This window comes from Pseudopipra pipra, chromosome 8, assembly GCF_036250125.1.
Source record: "Pseudopipra pipra isolate bDixPip1 chromosome 8, bDixPip1.hap1, whole genome shotgun sequence".
Lineage (NCBI taxonomy): Eukaryota > Metazoa > Chordata > Aves > Passeriformes > Pipridae > Pseudopipra > Pseudopipra pipra.
Window position 1 is genome coordinate 34,370,268 of NC_087556.1, and position 10,202 is coordinate 34,380,469.

Sequence of the window (10,202 nt, forward strand, 5' to 3'; positions counted from 1 at the left end):
ACATACCTTGAAGGGCAAGAGAGGCTGGCAGAACTGTGAACTGTCTCTGCTGGGTCTCTTTACCAGGGAGTGAGAAAGCATGAGTGGACAGCTGCAAGACAGGCAAGAGGAGACTCAGAATAAGCTTTGGTGTTGTCTCTGAACTCCTTTTTCCAAGACCTAATATCTCCCCTCTCTCCACCCGCCCCCTTTTCCTCCAGACTTTATTAGGGTGTTACTACTTTTCACATTGGCATGGAAAAGCCAAATTAAAGCAGCAAGTTCGATGTATACTTCAGTAATTGGCCTAAATGAATGATGTGTGTGTCCTGTGCCCCACAGTTCAACAACTGATTTTCTACATTCTATGGTATTTTATTCCATTCCATTCCATTCCATTCTTGTATCAAGCTCTTCTGTGTTGTACAAGTTTCTCGGGTAAAGAAAACATTGTTATCAATAAGGTTAAACTCCCAGTGTTTACGGGGAAAATGTAAAAACTGATAAGAACTTAAATCTACAATCAACCTGGAGGTCTTTTCCAAATTGTATTTCTATGATTTAATGAAATAATCATCATCATAATCATTAAGCTTTCTAGATTTCAGGAGAAAGCTGAAGTTTTCTTTTGGTGACTGATTTGAGTTTCTGTATGTATTTCCAACTCTTGAAGGCCCAATTAATTTACATAAGTGATTCCCCTCTTGGTAATCCCTGCAGCAAAGGATGTTTACTAAATGCCTCTGGGTTTTTTTTATGATGAATACCCAAGGGAGCAGGATGGACCCATCAAATATCTTCATTTTATACAGATCAGGAGGAAAGAATGTGCTGTGCATATGCTGAGCGTTAACCCCAGCTGGCAACTAAGCACTACACAGGCACTCACCCTCCCCTGGGGGATAGAGTCATGGGATAGAATCATAGGATAAAACCACAGAATTGTTTAAGTTGGAAAAGACCTTTTAGACCACCGAGTCCAAGGGTGCTCTTTGAGCACTCATGTGAGTCAACTTTGGTCTGTCTTCAGCCCAGAACCGTGCAAAACCTTGGTGGAGAGAGAAGCCACAGCTCTGTCCCTCTCAGGGCCTGACAAGTCTGGTGTCATGGTGCAGATGTAACCTTTACACCTTCTCTGTCACCTTCACTGACTGAAGATCATTTTTCTTCAGCCCCTCCTCTTCCTAGCCCCGAATAACCAGCGTCACCCAGGGGCAGTGTTCAGAGCCGAGCTGGACGAGGTCTTGAGCAACCTGGTCTAGTGCGAGGTGTTCCTGCCCACAGCAGGGGAGTTGGGACTGGATGATCTTTAAAGTCCCTTCCAAACCCCTTAAAATTCTATGATTCCGTGATTCTTGCCTGGCTCCTTACTCTCCAACAGGTGTTCCACACGGGGAATGCTGCAGGTACACTTTGGTTAACTGGGGCCAGCCAGATGGTTTCTCATAGGCCACCACTTTGGGGAAGCAGGGAGAGAAACCCTCCAGTGCTTCACCACACAGCCCTTGTGCTGTGAGCACCACAGCAGCTCCAGCAGCTGCTCACCAGAGCCCTCCTGGTGAATTATTCACACTCGGGCTGTCACTGCTACTTTGCTTCATGGAATTAAAGAAACATCAGGTCCGGAGGCACATGGCTGATGCTTCTGGCACTTCTGCCTAATGGATGGATATTTAAGGACTCTTAGGGCAGCTAAGGAAATCAAATCAAGCCAGGAGCAGCAGAAAGCCATGGGAACCTTTGAGACAGGGAGCTTTGTGGGTGGATGTGTGCGTAGGTGGAAGGCTCAGCTCTCCCTTTCCTTGGGCTGCTTCGGAGCCAGGTGAAAGCTTCCTTCTTGGATTAGTGGATGAGCAAGCTCAGTCACTTGGTGCCAACAGGAGAGTATCTTGGTCTCTCTGTGTTATTCCTGCAAATGAAGGAAGTTAAGTGACATGTTCCAGCACGGGGTTTGGTTCACAATTTATATTTTAGAATCACTCCATATCAGCACCTTCAGTGATGCAGATATTGAGTCACACTTCATCTGCCTATGGAACTGTGTTAGAACAGCATCCTTTTAAAGGAGAGTGCGTGGATGTACCTGCTTTATTTGGTTTACCTAAAAAGACAAAAAGGAGGGCTCAAAATAGAGTTTGGTCAATAGATTTTAAGTTCACTTCCATTTCTCACAAAAAACATGTTTATTAACAAAGAAAACTTATTTACATTTCAATTTGTAAAGATCTAGGAGACTTATAGTTTGGTTTTCTGCTTTTTTTTTTTGTTCTCAACCTATTTTTAATCCTCGTCTCTTTCTTAAAGCTAATGAATAAAAGAGTAACTGATCTGAAAATCAACACTGAAGGATCTTGAAGAGCTCAAATCAAACAAACAAAAATTCATCATATTTAAATTAGAATTAAATTAATATATCCATAATATTGAAGCCTGTGGAATAATATCATTACTTTCAGAGAGGGAAATTAAATTTTTCCATCAGCACTTTCGCCATCCATCTTCTTGCAGACATGTCTGCAGAGGTTAGAAATATTCAACACTCTCCAACACCCTTTATGACCCAAACCCCAGAAGGTATTTCTAGAAAGGATGATTTCCAGCCTCCAGGAACTGTTGAAATACTATCCTAGGATCAGAGATGGTTTGGGTTGGAAGGGACTTTAAGGAACATTGTTCCACCCCCCTGCAATGGGCAGGGACACCTTCTACTAGACCAGATTGCTCCAAGCCCCGTCCAACCTGGCCTTGAACACTTCCAGGGATGAGAGACCCTCAAATTCTCTGGGCAACCTGTGCCAGTATCTCATCACTTTGACTATCTAGTGTGCCTCTTGCACCAGCTGAAAGAGAATCACCTTTGCAAAATTGGGAAAGATTAATTCATGCATTTTAAATCTACCCAGAGCATGTCATCAATGATGTGGTAACCTGAGCTTTGCTTTGCCATGGGAAGGTTGTACTTGAGCAGGTTGGATGGGGCTTGGAGCAACCTGGGCTAGTGGAAGGTGTCCCTGCCCATGGCAGGGAGCTGGAACGAAATGGTCTTTAAGGTCCTTTTCAATCCAAAACATTCTATTATTCCATTCTGTGATACTTGTTCAGGGAACTTCAAAAGTGCCTGAAGATATTTAAAGACCTGTATCCAAGGGAGAAGGTGATGGGTCTGGAAAGCCTCCTCATTCAGGGAAAGTAATTAAGCTTTGGGGTGACCTCTGGTGCACTGCTTACAATTCCATCTATAGTGTGACAGTCACTCTGGGATTTAAACTGTCATGGGAAAGGCACTGGATATTTGAAATGCAGGGGAAGAAGGAAGAGTCACTAATCAAAAGACCCCAAATATTCTTGAGTGTCTGAAGACAGGTAAAACAAATTAATTCCCAATTTTTGTGGATGAAAGGCGGGACTGACTTTGCTATATATCACATTTTTATATTGGTCCTGCAAGTGATATAAGTGACACCTGTCACATCTACACTGCTCTAGATAGAATTTGTTCACTTTACCCTGTAGCTCTTCGAAATGTCAGAGCAGAAATCACTTTTTGTCACATTTGCTCTTTTTAGATGTGTGGTATTTCAATTTCCTCTTGTTTTAAACTGGGCTGGCTCCTTCTCACTCAGCAAAGACAAAAATAGAGGCTTGAACAGAAGGCTTTTAAAATGATACGTAGATGTCAGTGCCTGTTTCTATATTAAAAGTCATGCAAGAGCATGAACTCTTGTAAACTTCCCCTCAGCAATTAGTTAGCTATTTTATTTTTTATAATTTCTTCTTCTATAGCAAATTTATGTGGACATTCATATCTATTTTTTTCCTTGCATCAAATGTCCATTATTAAAATAATTATCTAGTGGTTGCAACAAATGACTTTTGCACTTTGGTTGGTTTTGCTGTATTTGGTTTTATGTAATTGAGCAGAGTATCATTTCTGCTCTTTCTAATAAGTTCTGCAGGGGAGGAGGTTATTATACATATGGGGATGATCTAACCAAATATGTCTGCTTTATTAAGGAAGGATATTTGGATCTTTGCTGCAGGCTGGGCAGCAGAGTTTTGGTTCAAAAATATATTTAATTGCCATGATCATATATATTTTTGCACAGCTTGGTTTTGTTTTACCTCCCTTACTGTGCTGGAATTGTGGATTTCAGGGCTCAATTCATTGTGTGTCACCTGCAAATTCTCCACCTGATGGCTTAACTAATTTAAATACACTGGGAAGCTTATTAATGCCATTCCAGCTCAGGGAAGGGAGCATCCTATTCACAGGTCTCTAAGAAACTAAAAGACTCATTGCAAAGCAGTCTATTAAAGGCTTAAGTTATGTCCCTGTAACAGCTCTTTCTGGGTTTGTGATTCCTTTGGATTTGTGGGATATTGACAAGGTTTTATAAGGCTTCTTTTCACTGCAATCTTTTCTACAGGTCCACTAGCTTTAAGGACTTTGAAATTCTAATTTTAATTATTGATTTAACTGGCTTACCATGGTAATGAGGGAATTATGCAATCCCTTCAATACAACCAGCAGCCTTGTTAAAATACATAGGTTATTTCCAGGCCTCTAGTTTGGGAAGCACTGTTTATGAGGTATGGCATGCTCTTGCCATCAGTTTAGCTTTTTTTGTTTTAAAATGTTATTAGTGTAAAGGTTTTTAGTTAGACACTGGAAACCCAAGTCAACATTTTACAAGCAAAATAGAATCAAAGAATGGTTTGGGTTGGAAGATACTCTAAAGTTCATCTCCTTCCACTAGGCCAGGTTGATCCAACCCCATCCAACCTTGGACACTTCCAGGGATGGGGCAGCCACAGCTTCTCTGAGCAAATGGAGGGCAAAATGTAGGGCAAAAGGAGGTGAATACTAAACATACTTGGTTTCTGTGTTAATTTAAAACAGTTATCCAGCCATCAGCCACAACCAGCAGGTTCTTAGGTTGGCACTGGAAGTCACCACAAATGTAACCATAGTGGAACTGTCTTTTCAATCAAGGAAGATGGATCCCTGGCTTCTCTTTGAAAAAATGTCTTGCCTTCTTGTACCAAATTTTCTAAGATCACACTAAACTGGAAGAGCTGATCCTGTGATCCTTTATTGACACCAAGATGGACTTTATCTCTGAAATATCCAATCTGTAGCTCCACCAATTGTTTTCTACAGCTGGGAGCAAACACACCATTCATTTTATTGCAAATCATGTGTGATGTCTCTCCTTGGGTCTGGAGCAGAGCATGTTCCATAAAATATACAAGTGCAAAGCTAATTGGATGAGTGAGTTGCTGTAGCTGATGTATGCAGGTGCTGGAGCTGCCTGGAGCAGTAGGAGATGTATCCCATCTACCAGAGCTCACAGAGGCTCCTGAGTCAAGAAGTCAGAACACTCTGTAAATTATTTCAGCAAAACGAAAATTCCAGGAAATAAACATGCTGGCAGCATGCCAAGCTGGACATGCATAGCACTGAAGAATTAAACAAAATCCTTTTGCATTTCTGCTGGGCAAACACACACTGTAATATGTGTGGGTTCATGGATCAGAAAGCTGTGGGTCAAGCATTAGTCTGCATTGCCTGGGGATTAATGTCTACTAAAAAATAGGGTGACTGTATCAGACTGATTAATTTCATCTTGCCTAATTTCATTTAGCTTAGATATCATTTATGTCCAAAGTCAATAAAACATATTGACTAATAATATTGATTAATAACATCTTGGACTTTAAAAAACCTTTTTGAAACTGCCTAATGATGAAGGAAGCTTCTAATGTATTAGTGTTTTTTGGAAGGGCTACTCTGTTCCTCTGGAAAAAAATGAATCATTTAATGAAGAGATTTAAGCCTTTTTTTTCTTTTTATCTAGTTCTAATCATGACCCAAGACAGGATGGAGCCATCCACACTGCCTCTGTAGGTGTATCTTAGCCTTGGAAATGAAAGATGGTCTGAGTCCTCTCGTGGTTACACCCATGAAAAAACATTCATATAGTTATAAGATCTTGTTTTCCTGCTCATCTTGAAGTAAAGTAGGAAGCCTGCAGAAGGGAGGAATGAAAACAAAACAATAAGATAAATAAAAAACAACCCTGGCTTCCTTCACTTTAAGTTAACATTACCAGACATGGTGGAACAGGTGTTAAATTTCCAAGAGAGAACTTGTTAAGTGGCTGATTTCACATCAACAACCATTTTGAAAGCTCTCGCCAGAACACAGGGCATTGTGTTCATCTACCTGGACCTTCTAGTAGTGTGAGTCTCATGTTAAAAAGGATCAGTTCTGTAGCAGAGCATACACAGCCAAAATCGCACACTGCCACTCTGCTTCCGTGAACATGGGAAAAATCCACCAGGGTTGGTGTTCCTTTCATTAAGCAGCTCAAACCAAAGAGTTCTGAGGTCTGGTTTTGATGCAGTTTGATATTTTGCCAGGTTTTAGCTGCCACAGCAGTCTGTGTTCAATAGCTCAGCAACATCCCTCATCTCTCCCCTAGCACAGAACATGTGGATAAAACTCTTCCAAAAAAGTCCCAGCCTATAACTCTGCCTTGTCATCCCCTTTAATTTCTTTTTTCCAATGCAGTAAATGTGTAAAATAACCCCAGACAATGAAATAGCAAGTAATGGCTGCTTTCTCCTGTGTTCTCAGTCAGAGCTCTCACTGTGAGTTACCTGTGATGAAAGAGGACTTATGTGAAACTCATACAGAGAGACAGAGCCAAACTGGTGTCCAAGACCAGCCAGCTCCTGATGGAACAATCTGGAAAACTATCCAGCTAATAGCAATTATTAGCTGGAACAACAGGGATACCTTCACTTTATTTTTACCAATTTTACCAAGGACTTCTGATCTGTCTCAAGGGAGTTTTTTCCATGGAAAAAGTGAATTTAATTCACATTCATATAGACTATTTCCATGTCTACTGGCTAATCCATTTGTCTTTTTAAAACACTTTTCTGATAAGTGTTCTGAGAAATCATTAGAAAGGAAAAAAGACAACCACACAAGAAGATATGAGATTTGTGAAAGGAGCAAGTGAGGACAGAGAGCCTGAAGTGATCTGTTATATCCTTTATACCATAATATTCTGGAACATTTTTGACTTTTCTTATAATAAATTTCACCTGATAGCTGAGAGTCTAGCTAAAAATCTAATTATAAAGCAGAAAAAAAAGAAAGTGATGATTTTTTTTTTCTATGTCCTTAATCACTATTTGATTTTTATCAACCCAAGGCATAATAAACATCACCTGCAATTATCTCCCACGCAGAGAGATTACTTCCTTTTGTCAGGAATACCTGTCATCCAGACCCAGGAGCCCTGGGTTGTTATTACTCAGGGCTCCAGGAACACCTGCATTTTCTTGGCAAGCTCTGGAAATGATAATGCTTTAACAGTGTTCATGTAAGAATTTCCTCTGCCTTCATGAGTACGTCATTGATCAGGTAGCTATAAAGAAAGAAAAATTAAAGGAGTTGCTGACTGATTTCTTTTCACTGTGTTGAGGATCTTCTCCTCTTCATCACAAGTTTTAGATGGATTCAGTTATCACAGAAAGCCCCCACTTTTGTTATTTGTGGGAAAGCTGAACTCCTTGAGGATCTGGACAGGAAATTCCAAATGGGTTTTTACTTTCCTGACAAAACGCTTGTATTTTCTCTTATGTGAAAGAAAAAATGTTAATTATTGCTAACAAAAGGTTTATTAATTCAATTAGCTCCAAGGAATTGTTCCTCCTCTCCCTGTGGGCCTGGGAGGTGGGGAAGCACTGCAGGTAGGAGGAGCATCTCCATCCACAGTGTCCCTGCAGCCCCACAATGCTGAAGCTTCTTTTCTCTTCTAGGTACATTTTTTTAAATGGAAATAATGTCTTAAAAAATGGGTCTAAGTGCAGAGAAATTGAGGTTGTCTTAACACATATCCTCTGCAACATCTCCTCATTTGCAAACAGTTTTGGCTCTTTGGATTTCCAGCTATCCTGGTTTCTCCCCTCTGTACATTGGCTTCTCCCCCTTTTTGATACCAGCTTCTTCTAATCTTTCTTGCAAACTTTCTAACCTTTCTTCCTCGTTAGTGGAGGGAAACAACCCAAACTCTGCAGCTTTCCTTCTGTTTTCTCAGCAAATCTTTTTAACATCTGACAGTCTGTCTTTTCCTTGGTGTTATCTTAAGGGAAGGAAAGAGGATTGCAGTGAGTTCTGTAGGAGAGCACACACACAGAATAAGAAGTTCAATCCAATTAGTGTAAACTGTGTGCCTGCTCCTCAGGAAAACCTCTAACACACACTGGCAGGGCAGAGATCCAAGTGCCAGTGGCACCTTTCATATCATAGAATCACAGAACGGTTTGGGTTGGAAGGGACCTTCAAAGGTCATCTAATCCAACTCCCACTGCCATGGTCACCTTCCACTAGAGGTGACAGATGTCCCACCCAACCTGACCTTGAATGTTTCCAGGGATGGAGCACCTACCACCTCTCTGGGCAACCTTCATGTGCAACGAAGGATATTATTTCTCTAATGAATTATATAATTTCTCCTTGCCCACAGGCACTTACAGAAAAAACTGAGGGGTTTCCAAAAATTTTTCTCCACCCTCCATCCCTGGGTTGCTCATGGTATTGAGTATATTTTATAGAACACCCTCTCCTTTGTGAGAGCTTCACTCAACACCGTGCAGGAGGGACTCCAGGTGCCAGCTGAACTGCTGCCTTTGGCCTGGGGAGAACTTGCCATGGCCCAGGGCACCTTGGCCATGCTCTGGGTGCAACTCCCATGCCCACACTACCTTAGTGGGACATTCCAAGAGCAAAGAAGGTGCTTGAAGCCATCCTAGATGTCACAGCTTGCAGTCTGCTGCCACATTGCAGGCACTCAACCTGCCTCCTTAGTTGCATCTACCATAACTCAGCTGGATGGTGTGGTACTACCCTCACTTACAACCCTGTGAGTTATTTTCCTGTACATAACTCAGAGATGGCAAGGTGACTGAAAGGGCAGAAAATTCAAATCTGTGATTACAAAAGGCTGGAAAATTTCTGCTCATGAATTCAATGTGGTCTCTGGCACGATTTCCAGAAGGAAATAAGAATTTGTCCATCTTATGGAGAAGTAAAAAACTGCCTTAAAAAGACTTGATGGGTTGTTGCAACTGGAGGAGATGATAAAGCAATGCTGAAGCAAACTCGGGGGCATTATCAACAAACAGCTTGCTTGGTCTAATAAACTGAAACTGTAATTCAAGAGACAGCCCATCTCCCTTAGCAGCAGGGACATCCAAGCCCTGTATTCCCAAGGATCCCAAAGTAAGATAAAAACCTCATATTTATCCACCAAGTCATGAATCAGCTAAAATCAATATTTTTATTTTAAAGTATGGTTTGGGATTTTTTTTTTTCTTTATAAGCCTCACAGGGTGAGGACTGCACTGCCAAAGCTCAGCTTTTAAAATGATTTTTTCTGACAAGACATGCATCACTGAAAATATTTGTCTGTAATGAAAGTGATGGCACAGGTTTATAGCGCTGCAAACACAAACATGCATTGACAGTGTCTCGGAGAAATGCTCTGTGTTTTACATGTGTGTTCTTCAAAGGCTGCTTTGCCTCAGTGGGATCCCAGGAGGGTTTAACCCATGACAAATTTGAGCAAAGGGTTTGTGTGATTTTCCAGCATTTAATAAAATGGTCTGATTTGCGGTGGCAGAGGGGCTGTAGCAGTGTGCAAACCATCTCCCTGGTGGGGATGGTGCCCTGCCTGTAGCAGCAAGGATTTACTACCTGTTCTTTAGTCAGGTCATACAGGTGTAGGGGCTGCAGTTGGTGAAGTCCTGTCACCATCCCAGAAAAGACTGGAGGCTCAGCCTCAGCTGGCTCCCCGTTATCCACAGAGATCCCACAACAAGGAAGCAGAAAAATAACCTCTCTCTTCCATTCCTGAGCTGATAACAGAAAAACTGGATTTGTAATCTTATTCCTTCTTCTTATACTTCTCTCTTTCCTGAACATGAGAATAACCCTTGCTGCTGCAATATTCCTTGGTATATTACTTCAGATCCACAGGTAGACAGAGATACAGATAGAGATACAGAAAAGATCCATGAATATTCCAGGATATTACCCTTGTCCATCAAAGGACAGGATTGTTTGCTGTGCAACTTTATTAGGCACTGTGCTGGATGAATTTCACCAGAGAGCTGTATTATAGTGTGGGTGAAAAAAGCACAGGACC